Raw genomic sequence first — 19,794 nt, 5'->3', positions numbered from 1 at the left:
TCAAAGAAGAGACCATTCTTTTCGATGGAGAATTTTTGGAGTTAGGTAAGTTTTATGTAAGTTGGTTGGTTATCCTTTGGACTTGGACCCCGAGGATTTATTTAATTTTTGACTCACTTCCTAGGTCATAGTTGCTAAACTAAACTTGTGGTTAATGTCTTAGGATTGATTTGAGTTTTATCCAAGGGCTATTAAGGAGTTATTTGTGTAGACTTTTGAGACCAAGTTGAGGTAAGTGATACTATTACCGGTGCCTTCGTGCCAAGCGACTTAGACTAGACCCATAAAGTTACTTAGTGGACTCTTGAGCATGGTTTTTTTTTTTTTTTTGTCATTATGTTTTGCTTGTTTCATGGCAGTTACAAGTATTATGAGCATGTTTGAATTTCTAATCAATACTGATATTATGTATGTGATGCATGAATAGACCAGTAGAGCGGTTGACTATCTCACCTTGATGCATGTTTTATTTTAGATGACCTATGGGTCTAGTTTCATGTTTGACGATGTGCCTATAGGTCGTTAGACATGCGTGAGCCGACAGGTTTACGTTCATGTTATTTCCATGTTTGACGGTGTGCCTACTGGCCGCTAGACATGCGTGAGCCAACAGGTTTACGTTCATGTTTGCTTTTTTTTTTCATGTTTCATGTTTGACGGCGTGCTTACGGGCCGCTAGACATGCGTGAACCGACATGTTTACGTTCATGTTATTTTCATATTTGACGGCGAGCCTACGGGCCGCTAGACATGCGTGAGCCGACAAGTTTACGTTCATGTTATTTCCATGTTTGATGGTGTGCCTACGGGCCGCTAGACATGCATGAGTCGATGGGCTCATGTTCATGTTATTTTCATGTTTGACAGTGTGCCTATGGGCCGCTAGACATGCGTTTCAAGGCAAGATAGTACATCTTTTGGTTTTCCTTTCATCATAAAAAATCGATGTAGCTGTATGATCCACGAGCTACCTTTCTTTGCTTGTGGATGCATAATTTGATCCCAGTAATGGGATCACTTACTGAGTATTTTATACTCAATCTTTATCTTTATTTTTTTTTTCAGGTAAGGACAAGGACACTCGGGCGACTGATGGTGCTTGATTTTTATGAAGTGAATTATGGATGATATGCGATGGTGAAATTGCGTTGTGCACTCAAGTTTCCTCAGGCGGAATCCAAGTGTAAATTCTACTAAGTTTCCTGGTAAGTTTAGGGTCGAACTCAGGGACTTGTGAAAACAGGTTGCGTTGGTAATTTTTATGAAAACTTTGTGGTAACCGGATAAATAATTAAATTATTTGGATTGTTGTTTGTGTTAATGAAAAATAAATAAATACGGCAGGGTTTGAAAAGAGTTGATTAAACGGGAAATGCGATGAGCATGCGGTGAACAGGTTGAGAAAAGTTTCGGCTAACACTTTCTAGGATGCATTCATGCTATGCGATCATGCAACATGCATACAACAGTAAACCACCTCTCGGTGCGAATGCCACGACTTCTAAGACTAGAATGCATGCGACATATGCACTAAGTCTATAGGACCTACGCATAAGCCTCTATTCTTATTTATGCGATGACAAAATGACACACACACAAATAAGGTGATCACATAATATCATTCCCATCTTTAGAATGCATGCGATACAGGTTGACAAACAGAGCTTATCTCTAAGTCCCTATCTCTTGTTTATGCAGTTTTAATCTTGCTCTCTCGAGTCCAGATTCTAACCTAGCTCTCTCGAGTCATTAGGTTCTTTCTTTAGACTCTCTCTTAAGTAGCTCTAAAGGGTATTTGGCACAATATAAAATAAGACAATCGCAAGCAATGAACTTCCTAGGTCATGTTAGCTTAGTTCTTCTCAACCCATTCGACTAGTTTAGCTACTCATGCGTGCTAAGAGAGTGAACAGATGTAGGAATAGAATTGCCATTGTATAAATATAAAGATGAAGTACAAAATAACAATGAAAGTATAGAATAAAGGGCCTAGTAGCATTCTCTTGCTGCCCAGGCTTTTACACTGTTTTTCTACTCGTGCTCAAAGGTTCTCTCTCGAGTTGGCCTGAGCGATCTCCGGCATCACCACTCTTCTCTTGCTCCGCCTTAAAATGAAAAGAAAACTATGCACAAAGACGAGCTGAACTCTAAAATTCGTAAACTGGTGAACTAAACAACTGATCAATCGATTAACCGATCGACCCCTTTTTTGAAGAATGCCCTTGGTATTTATAGAACATCCAGGGTGAAAGGTGGCTTCTCTCTCATGATTGTACAGATGGGACAACTTTAATTCCTGACTGATGCGTCGAATATTTGTCACCGAAAAGCTAAATGTACTTGTGATCGTTATCAGCTGTCAACTTAATTTGGATTCGACTGTCATCAACTTTCTTTTCCATCGCGATTAATTAGCCTTTCACCCAGATGCGCCCACCATGTTGCGCTGACTAAGTTGCGACAATCCTTCTCGGGCGAATATTTACGAACATGATCACCGCAAAGCCTTGCGGTAATGTTGTGCTCGACCAATAATTTTCTATGATCGCAATTTCCGCCTTGCGTCATCGCATATTCTGCACAAAAATACAAAAAATCAACTCTTCTAATGCGATGAGCGCATGCAACTGCAATATTATGAATTTAATGCTTTTTGGATGCAATTTAACATGTTTTATCAACGCAAGCTAGCATTGTTTAAGAACTTAACACTATGATAACGTGCATTTCTGCCCGTTATCAACTAACAAGAGGAATTCTGACAGTGCCAAAGGAACTAGATTTCGCTTCCGAATTTGACCCTTTATATTTTCTCATGTTTTGTTTTTATCACATTTCGTGGTTTATTATAATTTTTTTTATATAACTCATTTCATGTTAAAAAGGGTGCCCGGGTTGAACGATTTAAGATCTTGAGATAATGATAGAACATTTTCTTATATACCTAAAGCAGTTCAAAATCATGATTATTCTATTTTATTTTACTTTATTTTCCTCAATGCGAATATTTAAGCATGCATGCAGTAACGATCCTCTTTTTAGTAGTCCTAGGAAGTGGGGTTGTTACAGCGCCTCTCCTAAATCTTTCATTTAGAATTGGGTGGTCAACCATTTCTTTATATCAGTCAAAAAACCTACATCATTCTTAATGAATAGGATATCATTCACATACAACATGAGGAAAGCTACTGAGTTGTTGATGATTTTCTTGTAAACACAAGGCTCATCAACATTCTGATCAAAGCCATAAGATTTGATCGCAGTATCAAATCTTATATTCCAAGATTGAGATACTTGTTTTAGTCCATAAATGGATCGATTAAGCTTGCAAACTTTTTGCTCTTAAACTTGTTCAATGAATCATTCTGGTTGATTCATGTAGATAGTCTCTTCAAGCTTGCCATTGAAAAAGGCAGTCTTGATGTCCATTTTCCATATTTCATGTTATGGACAAGAGAATTTTAATAGACTTTAACATGAAAACATGTGAGAAAGTTTCTTTATAATCCACTCTCTCAACCTGGGTATAACCCTTTGCCACAAGTCTAGCTTTAAATGTCTGTATCTTTCTATCTACACCTCTTTCTCTCTTGTAGATCTATTTACTGATAGATTAGACATGCATAAAATGGCAGCTAACAAAATCATTAAGCACTCTAATTACACTTAATTTGAGTCACAAGCATGCTAAAATACAAGTTTTAAGTAAAAAGGGTTTTAGATGTACACCCTTTGCAGATTTTCTTCAATTACTTGCTAATCTTCAGGTATTTGACCTTCAAATATTTAGTAGACCATCAAGAGAATCTTCTATACTATTCTCAGCCTTGGATTTGAATGGTGGAACTCTGAATTGGAAGGGAATTGGAGATGGATTGGAAAGGGTTTGAGAGCAACTTAAGAAATCTACAGATTTTTCTAAAAAATCTGAATGCATGCCTCTAAAAACAGAATATTGAAGTATTTAATCAATACAAACATGCAAGCACTTGTCTTTCAGCAACTTGACATTTCAAGTTGTATTATAGAAGTGGGCTAGGTGTTGAATTGTGGAAAAATCCACTTAGAAATCTCAAACTTGGATAATTTCACTAAAACTCAAAGTTTTTCAAATTTCAAATGAATTAATTGCATTTAATTTAAAATTAAATTAAATATAATTTAAATTCAATTTCAAGAAATTGAATTTCCTTTTTAAATTTAAAATTAACTTTAATTTAATATCAAATATTAAATTAATAAAACATTTAATTCAAACATGAATCCCTATTCATGTAATCAATATTTAAATCATTATTTAAATATTTTTAACACTCCAATTACGTTTAATTTCAATAAATTTAAATGTTAATTATATCGAATATAATTATCTAAACCTCAAAATTTATTGTGAACATTTCAAATCCAAACCCTAAAATTGAATTTGAACATTTCAAATTCACATAATATTTTAGTCCAAGATTTAATCTTTACGAGCTAGTAGATGGACCTACAGATCATGAGCTGTAACAATTTGAGATTAATAGGTTAAACTCTTTAATCCAATTTAATTAATATTTGTTAACTACCGAGACATACCACTATAACTCAATAGTTGCACTCTTCTCACTGTAGATATATTTCTGCCCACTTGATTTAACTATGATCAGTAAGTTGATCCTTCACAGGTTGTTCGTATTTACAACTAGGTCAAAATTACTGTTTTATCCCTGTAAATACATCTTGCTCCTTAAGTCACCACTGATCCTCTATTGAACAATTGGTTTATAGTCTAACTAATAAACCATGTCTCTCTTTATCATGAGAGGGTCGGACCCATTTGTTCAAGACCATGAATCAATACTTAAGAGAACAATCTATATGTTAACCCTGAAATTGGGTAGGAGTGCGTTCATTCTTATAGGATTATGTCCCCAACTATCTATCTAGTTTTATCCCTAAAATGGGAGGCTTATTGAGCAGTGTTATTGAACTACTCTCACTTATGAAGATCAAAGAATAATTCTGAATAAACAGGAGTTCATAGTTAACTCAAGATTAAGATCGGGTTACCCTAGGTCATCGAATTGAAACAGTTTGTTTTAACAGTAAACAGTCATTATAAAGAAGAGTGACTATTTCATGGTCCAATCTTATGCAAACGTCTTTTGTATAGGATGTCTCTACTCGCATGTCTCCACATGAAAGATTTCAAGATCACATAGTTTGTATCATTATACAAAGTGGGGTGCATCTATAATGTCTCCAGGATGAGGTACCCAATCTCATCCATATACTTATAGACCTTTTAGGTTATATACTATAACTTGATCCTCTTTCATGTCTCTACATAAAGTTAAAGTATTCATACTATATCTATGGATTCGTTTATTGGATTTTATAACATAATGCAATTTTAATAATACTTTTATTGAAAAATAGAATATGTTTCATATATTACGAACTGTGAGTTTTAGGATATTCCCAACATTTACAACCTATAGGTTTTACCCCTTCAAGTTGATCTACTAGCTATCAGACATAATGAAAGTACATAGACTTCATTTCTTGATTCATGGCTTTAATCCATCAATCCTTGTTAACATCACCATTGCTTGTTTATAAGATAATGGATCTTCAACACCATCTTGGGCTTCTGTTAAACACACGTAGCGTACATGTGAGTTCATAACCCTCCCACTACATTGAGGCAATCTCAACTCTTGAGATGGATGTGAATGATTAGATGAACTTATATCAACAACCCTTGTTGATGTATCGGCCCCTTCAACAACCCTTGTTGAAGTCTCAGTAGATTCATTAGAAATTTCACTTAAAATAATTTTGCTTCGTAGTTTATGATCCCTCATGTGGTCTTCTTACAAGAAGGTAGCATTTGTCGATACAAATACTTTATTCTCACTTGGGTCAAAGAAGTACCCACCTCTTGTTTTCTTGGAGTAGCCTCCAAATAGGCATACTTCTAAACGAGGTTCCAACCTTTTGGGGTTTACCATTAGCACATGGGTTGGACATCCCCAAATTCTAAAGTGGCGTAAACTACCTTTACGACCTCTCCATAACTTAAAACGTGTTTCAGAAACACACTTCGAGGGAACGCTGTTCAAAATATAAACAACAGTCTCTACTACATATCCCTAAAACGAGTCAGAAAGTTGAGCATAGCTTATCATAGACCGAATCATGTTCAACAGGGTTCTGTTTCTCCTTTTCGATACACCATTCTGTTGAGGTGTACTAAGGGCTGAGAGTTAGGACATAATTCCATGTTCTATCATATATTTTTGGAATCTTGAGTCCATATACTCTCCACCACGATCAGATCGTAGTGTTTTTATCTTTTTACCTAATAAGTTTTCAATTTTAGTCTTACATTCCTTAAACATTTCAAGTGCTTTAGACTTATGTTGCATTAGGTATAGAACCCAATGGAACTAAGTTTGTGCCTTTCCAGCACCAAAAAGTAGAAGAAGAAAAAAGGTGGAAATGGGAAAGCTAACCTACCAGTTGCTATCCAGAAGGGCAAAAAGGCTAAGGCTGCAAAGGGAATCTGTTTCCATTGCAACCAAGAGGGACATTGGAAGAGGAATTGTCCTAAATACTTGGCATAAAAGAAGAAGGCCAAGCAAGGCAAATGTGATTTACTTATTTTAGAGACTTGTTTAGTGGAGAATGATGATTCGGCCTGGATTATAAATTCAAGTGCCACTAACCATGTTTGTTCTTCATTTCAAGGAATTAGTTCCTGGCGGCGATTGAAGGCTGGAGAGATGACAATGCGTGTTGGAACTAGACATGTTGTCTCAGCTTGGATAGTGAGAGGACTCTAGCTTACTTTATAGAACAGTTATGTTTTATTGGAAAATGTATATGTTGTTCCTAAATTAAAGAGGAACCTAATTTCTGTAAAGTGTTTACTTGAACAAAATTATACTTTATCGTTTAATGTAAATAAAATATTTATTTATAGAAATGGTATCAATATATTGTTTTGCTAAGCTGGAAAATAATTTATATGTGCTAAGACCATTAGCAATTAAAACTCTCCTAAATATTGAATTGTTTAAAACTACGATAACTCAAAATAAAACACAAAAAAATTCTCCTAAGGAAAATGCCCATATTTGGCATCTAAGATTAGGATACATAAATCTCAATAGGATTGAGAGACTGGTCAAGAATGGACTTCTAAGCAAGTTAGAAGAAAATTCTTCACCTGTAAATGAGTCATGCCTTGAAGGCAAAATGACTAAACAATCTTTTATTGGAAAAGGTCACAAGACCAAAGAACCCTTAGAACTTATACATTCAGATCTCTGTGGTCTGAATGTTAAGACAAGAGAAGGGTTTGAATATTTTATCATTTTTACTTATGATTATTCTAGATATTAGTATGTTTATTTAATGCAACATATGCCTAAAACTTTTGAAAAGTTCAAAGAGTTTAAGGCTGAAATTGAAAATGCATTAAATAAAACAATTGAAACAATTTTATCTAATCGAGGTGGAGAGTATTTGGATCTTATATTCCAAAACTATTTGATAGAACATAAAATTGTATCCCAACTCTCAGCACCTGGTACACCTCAGCATAATGGTGTATAAGAAAAGAGAAATCAAACCCTGTTGGACATGGGTAGGTCTATGATGAGTTATACTTCCTTACCTAACTCATTTTGGGGTTATGCAGTACAGATTGAAACTTACATTTTGAACTGTGTTCCATCCAAAAGTGTTACTAGAACACCTTTGAAATTATGAAATGGTCGTAAAAGTAGTTTGCGTTATTTCAGGATCTAGGGTTGCCCAGCACATGTGCTTGAGGCCCTAAGAAATTGGAACCTCATTCAACATTGTGCCTATTTGTAGGTTATCTCAAAGGAATGAGAGGTGGTTACTTTTACAATTCTAAAGAAAATAAAGTGTTTGTGTTGACAAACACTACTTTTTTAGAAGATGACTACATAAAAGAGCATGAGCCCCACAGTAAGATAGTGTTGAGTGAATTTTCCAATGAAACTACTGAACCTTCAACAAGAGTTGTTGAACAACCCAACACCTCAACAAGAGTTATTGAAGTTGGTTCATCTAGTATGTCACATCCATGTCAAGCGTTGAGGGAGCCTTGACATAGTGGGAAGGTTACGAACCTGCCTATTCGTTATATGGGTTTAACAGAAACCCTAGCTATCATAGCTGACAGAGATGTTGAAGATTCATTTTCTTACAAGAACGCAATGGAGGATGTTGACAAAGATGAGTGGATCAAAGTTATAGATCTCAAAATGGAGTTTATATACTTCAATTTAGTTTTGGATCTCGTAGATCAACTTGATAGAGTAAAACCTATAGGTTGCAAGTAGATCTACAAGAAAAAACAGGGTGCTAATGGGAAGGTACAAACCTTCAAGTCTAGACTTATGGCAAATGCAAACACCCAAGTTGAGGGAGTCGACTATGAGGAGACTTTCTCATCTGTCACCATGTTGAAGTCTATCTAGATACTCCTATCCATTGCCTCATATTATGACTATAAGATTTGACAAATGGACGTCAAGACTGCTTTTCTGAATAGCAATCTTGAGGAAACCATTTATATGGAGCAACCTGAGGGATTCATAACCCAAGGTCAAGAGCAAAAGATTTGTAAGTTTAATCGATCCATTTATGGATTGAAGAAAGATTCTCAATCTTGGAATATAAGATTTGATACAACGATCAAATCTTATTGCTTTAATCAAAATGTTGATGAACCCTGCGTTTACAAAAGAATCATCAAGAGTTCAGTAACTTTTCTAGTGCTGTATGTAGACGATATCCTACTCATTGGGACCGATATAGGTGTGCTAACTAAAATTAAGAATTGGCTAGCGACTCAATTCCAAATGAAAGATTTGGGAGAGGCACAGTTTGTTCTAGACATTCAGATCTTTAGAGATCAAAAGAACAAAACGTTGACATTGTCTCAGGCATCGTACATTGAAAAGATGCTTGCCAAGTTTTCCATGTAGAACTCCAAGAGGGGTTTACTACCTTTCAAGCAGGGAGTTATTTTGTCTAAGGAACAATGTCCTAAGACACCTCAAGAAGTTGAGGAAATGAGATGGATCCCCTATGCATCGGTTGTTGGTAGCCTGATGTATGCAATGTTATGTACTAGACCTGACATCTGCTATGCAATAAGGATAGTCAGTAGATATCAGTCTAATCCAGGATTTGATTACTGGACCACCGCTAAGAACATCCTCAAGTATCTACGGAGAATGAGGGATTATATGCTTGTGCATGGTTCTAAGGATTTGATCATTATAGGATACACAAATTCTGACTTTCAAACTGATAAGAATTCTAGGAAATCCATATCAGGATCAGTGTTCACTCTTAATGAAGGGGCAATAGTCTAAAGAAGCATCAAGCAAGCTGAGTACGTAGCGGCTTGTGAAGCTGCTAAGGAAGCTGTATGGCTCAGGTAGTTCCTAACTAATCTGGAAGTGGTTCCAAATATGTCTAAGCCCATCACCCTTTATTGTGATAATAGTGGTGTTGTAGCTAATTTCTAAGAGCTTAGGAGTTACAAGCACAGAAAGCACATAGAACGAAAGTATCATCTCATTCAGGAGATTGTGCATCGAGGGGACGTGGTCGTCTTGTTAATCCATTAAAAAGGCCCTCACGGCTAAGGTGTTTAAGGGTCACCTGTAGAGTATATATAACGACCTGACCCCCTAGGACTCAAGTTGGGCCGTTACTAAACACATGTATGCATGGAACTTAAAACGACACCCTTTTATAGTGAAATAAATGCTAAATAAATAAAGTAAATTCAAAAGACCTTCATTAAATTCAAATATAAAAATAAACGATAGGGTACCCATAAATCATAAATGATAATAAATATGTCTGAAAACAAATCTTAATAGTAAGTATCAAACATCAAAATTGAAAGTTGAAAAACATGAAAAGAAATTTAAATATCATGAACGAAAGTATAAAACTGGTCCCAGTGGCTTGATCATGGATTTTGCTTGTCGATCGCCGGTGCATCTCTACCTTTACCTGAAATAACAACATAAGAAAGAATGAGTATAAAATACTCAGTAAGTAACCCCACTACTGGGGTCAGGCTAGGTATCTATGTCCTCTAGATGCCTACCTCTGGTGGCACATATAAACTTCTCTAGTCCTCATAGGACACATACATACATGAATAACTAAATTTCATCCTACTGTAGTTAAGTATGTCCACTACCTCTAGTAAGTATCCTAGGACCCGCAACCTCTGGTGAGTCCTGAAGAAAAGCACCACCTCTAGTGAATCCCGAGGGAAACACAACTTCTGGTGGATCCTGAAGGAAACCACCACCTCTAGTGAATCCCGAAGGAAACACAACCTCTAGTGAATCCCAAAGGAAACACAACCTCTAGTGAATCCCAAAGGAAGCATAACCTCTTGTGAGTTCCGTATGAAACACAACCTCTGGTGAATCCCGAGGAAAACACAACCTCTAGTGAATCCAGAAGGAAACANAGAAGGAAACACAACCTCTGGTGAATCCCGAAGGATAACATCACCTCTGGTGAATCTCGAAGGATAACACCACCTCTGGTGAATCCTGAAGGAAACAAAACATCAAGTGGGCATCTAACTAATCTGTGAGGACACTATCACAATCTCAACATCCCAAGTATCACAATATGGTTCTATAACATACATATACACCTTATCATCATAGTTCTACAACCTACCTATACGTCTCATCATCCTAGTCCCATAATATACATATACATCTCATCATTATGATTTTACAACATACATATACCTCTCGCCATTCTAGTCTCATAACATACATATACACCTCATCATCATGGTTCTATAACATACATATACACCTCATCATCATGGTTCTATAACATACATATACATCTCATCATCATGGTTCTAAAACACACATATAAATTTCTTCATCATAGCTCTATAAGATACATATGCATCTCATCATACTCAGATTCCGCAGGATCTCCAATAACAATAATATACTCAAATCATACTAGTATTCAAACATCTCTATGCGCAACTAGTCTTTTAAACCCTCATGTCAACAAGACATACATAAATATCAAACCATCAATATATCCTCAGTAAATCATATTTATCAATACCTGGCTTCAGTCCTTTCAAACTTCAGTCAACGAAGGCATACATAAACATTATGCTAACTAATAATCTTCAACAAATCATAATTATCATTGTCTGGCACTAGGGCAGTTTAAGTAATAAGATTACTTACTCAAAATTATGTCTAAGCGACAAGCAAATTAATTTTCCTCCTAGCGTAGATGAATCTTGAATCAGGCCTAAACATAATCCAAATTTACAATTAATAAAAAGAGCTTAGTTCTAATAACCAAATTAACAAAATAATTCCCAATAATCTTACCCAAAGTGTGTTGGTCCAAACATCACCTCATGCTACAAAATCAATACAACCTGACAACTCTAGTCACAAATTCAACCTTTACTCTCGAATAATTGAATCAATAAATAAGCCATTACTTAGTGTGTATCCAAAAATGATCGACAAAGACCCCAAAACATACCCAAAAGCTGTCGAAACCACTTCCAAATCCTCTTAACAACATACTTTTAACTCCAACGCTTCTCTAAAAATCGATTTTAAAGCCCAAACAAATATGTATAAATAGATTGAAGCAAAACACCATCAGCCAAGAAATCCAATTAAAATAGCACAAACTTACCCAAATAGATATGACGGCACCCAAGACGACGACAAGGGAGAGGCAGCATCAGATAAATGCAGACGGCAGTGACGAATCTGGCAAGGTTGGTGTGAAGAAGGGCGCGGTGGCGGAGGAGATATGTGATGGTGGATCTGGATGAGCGGCGGCGTGGTGCGACTTTGCATCTGAGAGGTTAGCTGGGCGAGCGAACAGCTGCCTGGGCTGGGGCGGTGACTTCGGACGTCACTGAATCGGGCGGAACAGCGGGTCACGCAGTTGGGTTGTTCGATGAGTGGAATGTTGGGTGGCACGACTGAGACGCAGGAGGGACGGCAGTGCTGGGTCACGAGCGAACGTAGTTTAACTGGGTCATGGGCGAACATGACTTGCTGGCGAGGGTTCAACTACGAGATAGAGATGGAAGGGGGGGCGGAGTGTTGGCGTGAGGGGGAAGGAGAGGGGTGAGGGAGAGAAAGAGAAAGAGAAAGAGAAAATATAAATATAAAATAAAAATAAAATAAAATACTTTATTTTATTCTATTATATTTTATCTTATGTTATTTTTTTCTTCCTTTCAACACTTATTCTTTTTCCTTTTTTTTTTCTCCAACAACTTCCAATTCAAAACTCAGCCACTTTTCCCCAAAATGGCTTCAATTTTCGACAATAACTCCAAAATTAAATTCAGATGACAAAAGTCCAAATTTCACAATTTTCTCTGATTAAACAATTAAATTGTAACATCCCTTTATTAGTAATTACAACTTAGTAATCCAATTATAATTTTCAAAATTCCAAAAATTCTCTTTAATACTAGAAATTACTGAAAGTACAATAGGAATAAAAATTTGGGACTTTACAGTATGGGGTCTATGGGACTGTCCACATCTAGTCTAGGGTAAGTGGGAGATTTTGTACTAGGCGCGTTTTATGCCCTAGTTTACTGTTTGTGTACTTTTATTAGTGTGACTTTTTTTATATACACCTCACTAGCTTTAGGACAAGCGGGAGATTGTTGAGATTGATACCTTAAATCTCGTGAGTCCTATAATTTGTAATTGTGATGTTCAAACCATTTTATTTATTTAGTAGCATTAACCCACAAAAACCAATAAACTAACATCCAAGGTTATCTTCTGTAGCTTAAACATGTATGTAGAGATATACAGGTGGATCATGTTTAAGTGATAACCTAAATGGTCTGTAGTAGATGGATAAGGCTGGATATCTTATCCTGGTGACACTACAAATACAACCCGCTTTGTACATGTTACAATTGTTATAAAGTGCTACAAATGATCTAATTTTGATCATTCATGTAGAGAATTGTGAGTGGGGGTATTCTATACAAAGGGGTTTGTATAAGATCGGACCACGAAATGAATAGCCTCTTTATATAACGCCGTTAATTGTAGAGACTTACATTTCACCAAGATGACCATAAGTGACATGACCTGAATCCTAAGTGAGTTGTGAACTCCTGCCTATGAAGGCGGTCATTTGATTTGTATGGGTGAGAGTGGCCAGATTTTCGACTCAATAAGCTTACTATTATGAGTACTCGTCTGATTGGGGAGCTGGGAACATAACTATACAAGACGGAAGACACTCATTTCCTAATGTTGGGGTAAGTAGATAAATTGTTCCCTTATGTGCTGATTCTAGGGCTTGAACAATATGGCTCCACACCCTCTCCTGGCCCAAGAGGGGTTTGGTCATAGTTGGACTATGACTTATTATTCATTAGAGGGATCAATGATACTTAAGGAGTTAAATGTAACTATAGGCGTAAAATGGTAATTTTGGCCCAACTATACTTACGAGTAATTTGTGAAGGATTATCGCACTATTGACTGGGTTTATCTAATGGACATAGAAATATATTTGTAGTATGAAGAGTACAACTGTCGGTCTTTAGCAGATTGACCGATATTAATGGATGTTGAATATTTTAATTAAAGAAGTTTAATTAATTATTCAAGTACCATTGGTGTTGGGAATGTCCTAGAACTCGTAGTTCATAAATTTTGTGTTAAACATTCTATTTATCAATAAAATATTATTGAGTATTTTATTCAATAAAACTTTTGATATTGCATTCTATTATGAAAATCCGATAAACATATCCATGGCTATAGTATGAATACTTTAACTTTATGTGGTGACATAAACAGGATCAAATTAATAGTATATAGCCTAAATAGTCTATAAGTATATGGATGAAATTGGGTATCTCATCCTAGTAACACTATTGGATGCGACCCATTTTGTATAGGTAATACAAATGATGTGATCCATAGATCTTTCACGTAGAGACATGTGAGTGGGGGCATCCTATGCAATGAGTTTACATATAGATTGGACCATGAAATAGTCACTTTTCTTTATAATGACCGTTTACCGTTAAAACTGACTATTTCATATTAAAGTAACCTAGGATAACTCGATCTTAATTCTGAGCCAGCTATGAACTCCTGTTTATTTGGGATTATCCTTTGATCTATATGGATGAGAGTAGTCCAACAACACTGCTCAATAAGCCTTCCATTTTGGGGATAAGACCGAATAGATAGCTGAGGACATAGCCCTGCAAGATGGAATTCACTCCTACCCATTTTAGGGTTAGTAGATAGGTTGTTATCTTAAGTTCTGATTCCAGGTTTTGAACAATCGGGGTCTCGCCTTCTCATAATAGAGGACATTGTAATGACCCAAATTTCTAGTATGATCCTAGGATGCTACTCTATGCATGCATAGGCTTGGAAATACGTTTTTCGAAGAATAATTAAATAAAAGAGATAAAATTTTTATTTTATTAAATAAAGTGCAAATAAATAAAGTAGAGAAATCCTGAAAATATCGTTTGGGGTACCCCTAACCCAACTTTAAAATAAATAACAATTAAATAAATCAATAAATGAAATCAAGAAATATCTCATGGGATTTTAAAATGCCTGACTCCTAAACTAGACACTAGTAAATGAAACCTAAGTACGGAAGCAATAATTCGTCCAAATAGCCAGGTCACGGATCTTTCTTGTCATTCGCTGATCTATCTCTACCTTTACTTGAAAAACATGAAAGGAAAAGGATGAGTATAAAAGTATACTTAGTAAGCGACCCACTACTGGGCCCACTCAACGATCTATTAGCCTTCCCATCGGGACATGGGTGTACAACAACATCGTAGGCATAGGCATAGGCATAGGTATAAGAGGCGAACCCAAAGGCATGTTTTCATAAGTAGTGACCGCGGTGGGTACTAATATAAACATAAGTGGTGATCCCAAAAGGACACCGTACATAAGCATAGGGTGTGAGCCCGAAGGCTCATAGCATGCGATGTGCACAACCCAATGGAAATGCTAACAGTCACTGCAATCTCATGCAATCTCATACAAACATAAGCATTGATCCAACGTCACGAATCATGCTAAGACTACCTATTCCTTCATCAATCATCCATTCATATACAGACATAACAAAAATATTACATTCCAATTAGAACCAGTGGTACGCATGCTTAGGTTCGAGGGCAAACCATTAGTAAATCACTTACCTAAGTCTGACCCAATGAGAAAATTCAATGCAAGTACGAAAGCAACGAAACCCACACACTCGAACGAACTTCTAACACTTCAAATGAATAGTCTAACCTGGCCACACAACAACAACAACAGTTTGACACAAAACACAGTAGCATAACCCAACCTACAAAAGCATTGTAACTGCATCCACTTACCTAAGGATACCAAACTTCCCCAAAATGAACCTCCACTCCGCTTGGAAACTTCCTTCACCACCCAAGTTCCTGAATCCAACCACAAAGTTCCATGGGTAAATTAGATTTGGCCCAAGAATAACCAATGACGATGGGCTGCCAAAAGAACCCGAAACTTACCCCCAAATAGAAAGATCGAGTGGAAACAACCATGATTCGACGAATACCAGAACTGGCCGCATCAAGACTAACGGATGGTGCTTGGGTTTAGGCTGGTGGCTGGCAAACGGGAAAGACGTCGTGGCCTGGGAGAAGAACATGGCTACGCCTTTTGGTCGATGACTTCAGGTCTGACGAATGCAGCTTCAGGTCTGAACGAACGTAGCTTCAGGTCTGGACGAATGCAGCTTCTGATCTACGACGAATGGTGACACCTCCTGGTACTGATCGACGGCGTCTACGGCTAGGCGGCGAGCTCCTCGCGCGTCTGGAAGAAGAAAACTAGCTGGGAGAAGAGGGCTTGGAGAGGGAGGCATCGACTGGGAGAAGGAGAAGAAGATTTTCCCTTTTTTCTCTTTTTTTTCTCTACTGCACGCTTCTTGAGGTCCCCCTTTTTAGATAATCATACCCTTAACCCTAATTCCTTTAGGTAAAGGTAAAACAAAACAAAAAGAAATAAAAATAAAAATAAAAAAATAAATATAACAACCCCTAGTTTCCCTTTTCCCAAAAAAACTCAAACCACCAATAAATTATTTAATTGCCTAAACTTTGGTCTTGAATTAAAAGAAACGATTAATTCCACGAATTAATTTAAATCTTACCTAGATTCCGGGACGTTACAGACATGATTCATAAGTAGTATTATGAATTAATTATTCATTAGAGGGTCAATGGGAACTTGAGGAACAAGATGTATTTATAGGGGTAAAATGGTAATTTTGACCCAACTGTAATTACGAACGACCTGTTAAGGATCGACTTACTAATTATGGTTTACATGGACATAAATATATCTATAGTAAGAAGAGTACAACTATCGAGCTATAGTGGTGTGTCTTGATAGTTAACGAATAATAATTAATTCGATTAAAGAGTTTAACGAATTAATTACAAATTGTTGGAGCTCATGATCTGTAGGTACATTAGGTCCCTCTACTAGCTCTTAAATTGGAATGAAAATTGAGTATTAATGTATGAAATTAGGGTTATGAATTTGAAATGTTCAAATTCAATTTTAGGATTTTCAATTGATTGTATATGATACAATTAAAAACGTTTAATTTAATTTAAGTTAAACAAAATTGAAAAATCAATTAATATTTAAATTATGATTTAAATATGAAATTGATTTATATTGTTGAAATTGGTGTTTTATTAATTTAATATCAAGATATTAAGTTAATATTCTTTTAATTAAAAAGTTTAATTTAAAATTAAAAATTACAATTAGTTTTATTTTTAAATTAATTACTTTGAATTAATTATATAAAAATAATTTTAAAAAATAAAATAAAATTATTTTTGAATCATGTTAATGGATTTTTCCAATTTTTGAGAAAAATCCACTAACTACATTTTATTGGATTCTCACCAAATTCCAATTGAAGTTTGCAATTATCACCAAGTAGGTGATGTTGGGGTTGATGCCTAAAGTCTCGTGTCCTGTATTTGTAAACAGTTTTGTACGAACGCTTGTGATATATAATATATGATATTTATTTCACTTCTTAACTTTGCACATTTAGATGTTTTATTTGCTTTACACAAAACCAATAAACTTAAAATCCCTGGTTGTCATTATATAACTTAAACATGTATATAGTGACATACAAGTGGATCATATCTTAAGTGATAACCAAAATGGTCTGTAGTATACGAATATAGGAGGGAAACCTTATCCTGGTAACACTATGGATGCGACCCACTTTGTAGAATAGTTACAAGTGTTGTGACTTGTCACAGATTGTCTGATCCTAAACATTCGTGTAGGGGACATGCACGTAGGGGCGTCCTATACAAAGAGTTTGTATAAGACTTGACCACAAAGTGATAACGTCTCGTCATATGACTCCGTTCATGATAGAGACTTCATTTCACTAGGATGACCATAGGTAACATGACCTCAATCCTGAGTGAGTTGGGATCTCTTGCTATTGGGAGCAAGGAACTCAGCTACAAAGATGGAGTTCACTCCTCCCGAAGCAGAAGTAAGTAGAATAGATTGCTCCCTTAAGGGTTGATCCCGGGGCTTGAACGATGTGGCACCACACACCTTCTCAGGCCCCAAGAGGTGTTCACATATGGTAGGACTATTTGTTGTATTGTTTATTAGAGAGATCAGTGGTACTTAAGGAGTAAGATGTAACTATAGGGATAAAACAGTAAATCTGCCCAACTGTACTTACGAGCATCTGTGAAGGGTCATCATACTGATGATTGGTTATATCCAATGGACATAGAAATATATCTATGGTAAGAAGAGTTCAGTTGTCGGTCTTTAGTGGAATGCCTGGCAGTTAACGAATGGTAGATATCGTGGCTAAAAAGTTTAGTCAGTTATTCACGTACTGTTGGAGCTTTGAGTCATAGGTTCATAAGGTCCCCTTGGTAGCTTGGGTACAAGTTGAGAATAAGTTTTTGGGTCAGTTTGAAATGTTCAAATTAACAAGAGGGAGTTCGATTATATATGATATAATTGAACTAGTTAATTATATAATATAATTAACTTTATGTATAAGATACATTAATTTGGAGAAAATTGGATATAAATATGATTTATATCTAGTGAAGAAAAAATACTATGGTTAATATATGATATTAAACCATAGGTTATGAATATAATGTGATTATATTTATTATCTATTAATTGGACAGTTATGGGATAATTGGCCGGCATCTCTTATGTTTTCATAACGGATGAGTAAGATGAAGATCGCATTGAGACACTTAAATAGCTCATGGTGTGTCAAGCATTTGCGATATAGTGTTCAAGTGTGTCATCTCTTAGTAAAATCAGAGCCTATACGATAGTGCTGAACGATCGCTTACCTATACGATAGTGCTGAATGATCGCTTAACGCTTACACCCCCGCGCACTATTTACTAAACGATCACTTACCTTTTACTAAACGACCGCTTATCTTTTACTAAACGATCATTTAGGCCCCGATTTTTTTTCTTCTAAATTATCGTATAGACGATCGCTTAGTTTTTCCTACACGATCGTTTAGACGATCGTTTACCTTTTCCTACATGATTGTATACTTCACCTAAACAATCAAGCATCTTGTCTATACGATAGACGAGCCTTTCTCCCACTTGCTTGATCATTGTATATGATCTCCTTTCCTCCTCCCCTCTACCAAATCTGAACAAAGCCCACCCTTTGGATTCTCATTCCGAGAATACTGAGGGATCCGAGTGGTGGTGTCGTCCCCATTTTCTTCTGTTCGTGTGGAGACTGTTCGAGGTAAACGATTAGGAGTTGCTGAACAATAACTTGTCATTCCTGTGAAAGCGAGATTTGCTGTGAAGAAAAGTCTTCAACTGGTTTGATCTCTCGGTCTTTTATTTATTGATTCTTTAAGCATGCCAGTAATTTAGCGTTGTGAATGCATATCTGTATATTTGAATGTATAAGTGGAAATTCTGTCACACTGAATTGGAAAGATTCATTTCCGCTCATAGGTACTCTGGAATAAGAGTTCCTTCAGGTGGTGCCATCTATGCAACCCTATTGATTTGCATGATTTCTATGTATATATAGAAGCTCCATGCAGAAAGATTATGGATTGATCTGAGTTTACTTGCTGAAGTGAAAAAAATCTAGAAACCCAACTCAACCCTCACTAGTTCATCCTCAATTTAGCTTGATTTAAGTGTTTCCATTACACATTCCTTCTTGAGCATAATGGAGAAGATCTTGGTGGTGGTCTTCTTGAAGATTTAATCTCAATCTTGGTGAAATTTTGCTAAATTCGTGGAAGAGATCTTCAAAGATAATATGTGTTTCAAACCCTTTTATGAATGTCATATGAATAACATGTTTAAAACTCAAATTAAATGTAGTTTAAGTGCTTATTGATTCCGAAGTCTTCTGTTGCATGTTATATTACTCATTCAATTGGAGTTTCAATCTACAGGTCCATAAGGTCCCTTTGTAGCTTAATAAGAATTATTGAGAATTAATTTTGGATTAATTTGAATTGTTCAAATTAATTGAGAGAATTAATTATATATGATATAATTAATTTAAATTAATTACATGTGATATAATTAATATAATGTATTTGATACATTATAATATAAAGTTTATTTGGGAGGAATTAAAT

The 19,794-nt window shown here is 35.9% G+C and overlaps 1 long non-coding RNA gene across 1 annotated transcript; it reads right to left on the bottom strand.

Annotated features, from left to right (window-relative positions):
• Nucleotides 1-10,001: 10,001 nt before the first annotated feature.
• Nucleotides 10,002-12,225, bottom strand: LOC120074009. The gene is made up of 2 exons (XR_005480866.1): nucleotides 11,758-12,225; nucleotides 10,002-10,056 (listed from the first exon to the last, which is right to left on the bottom strand). It is a non-coding gene; the product is annotated as an uncharacterized LOC120074009 (long non-coding RNA).
• Between the last annotated feature and the right edge of the window lie 7,569 nt (nucleotides 12,226-19,794).

The sequence above is a fragment of the Benincasa hispida genome, chromosome 3 (genome assembly GCF_009727055.1).
Source record: "Benincasa hispida cultivar B227 chromosome 3, ASM972705v1, whole genome shotgun sequence".
In the NCBI taxonomy this organism is placed as follows: domain Eukaryota; kingdom Viridiplantae; phylum Streptophyta; class Magnoliopsida; order Cucurbitales; family Cucurbitaceae; genus Benincasa; species Benincasa hispida.
The sequence above is the reverse complement of the archived record's forward strand: the minus strand, read 5'-3'. Positions and strand labels throughout refer to the sequence as shown.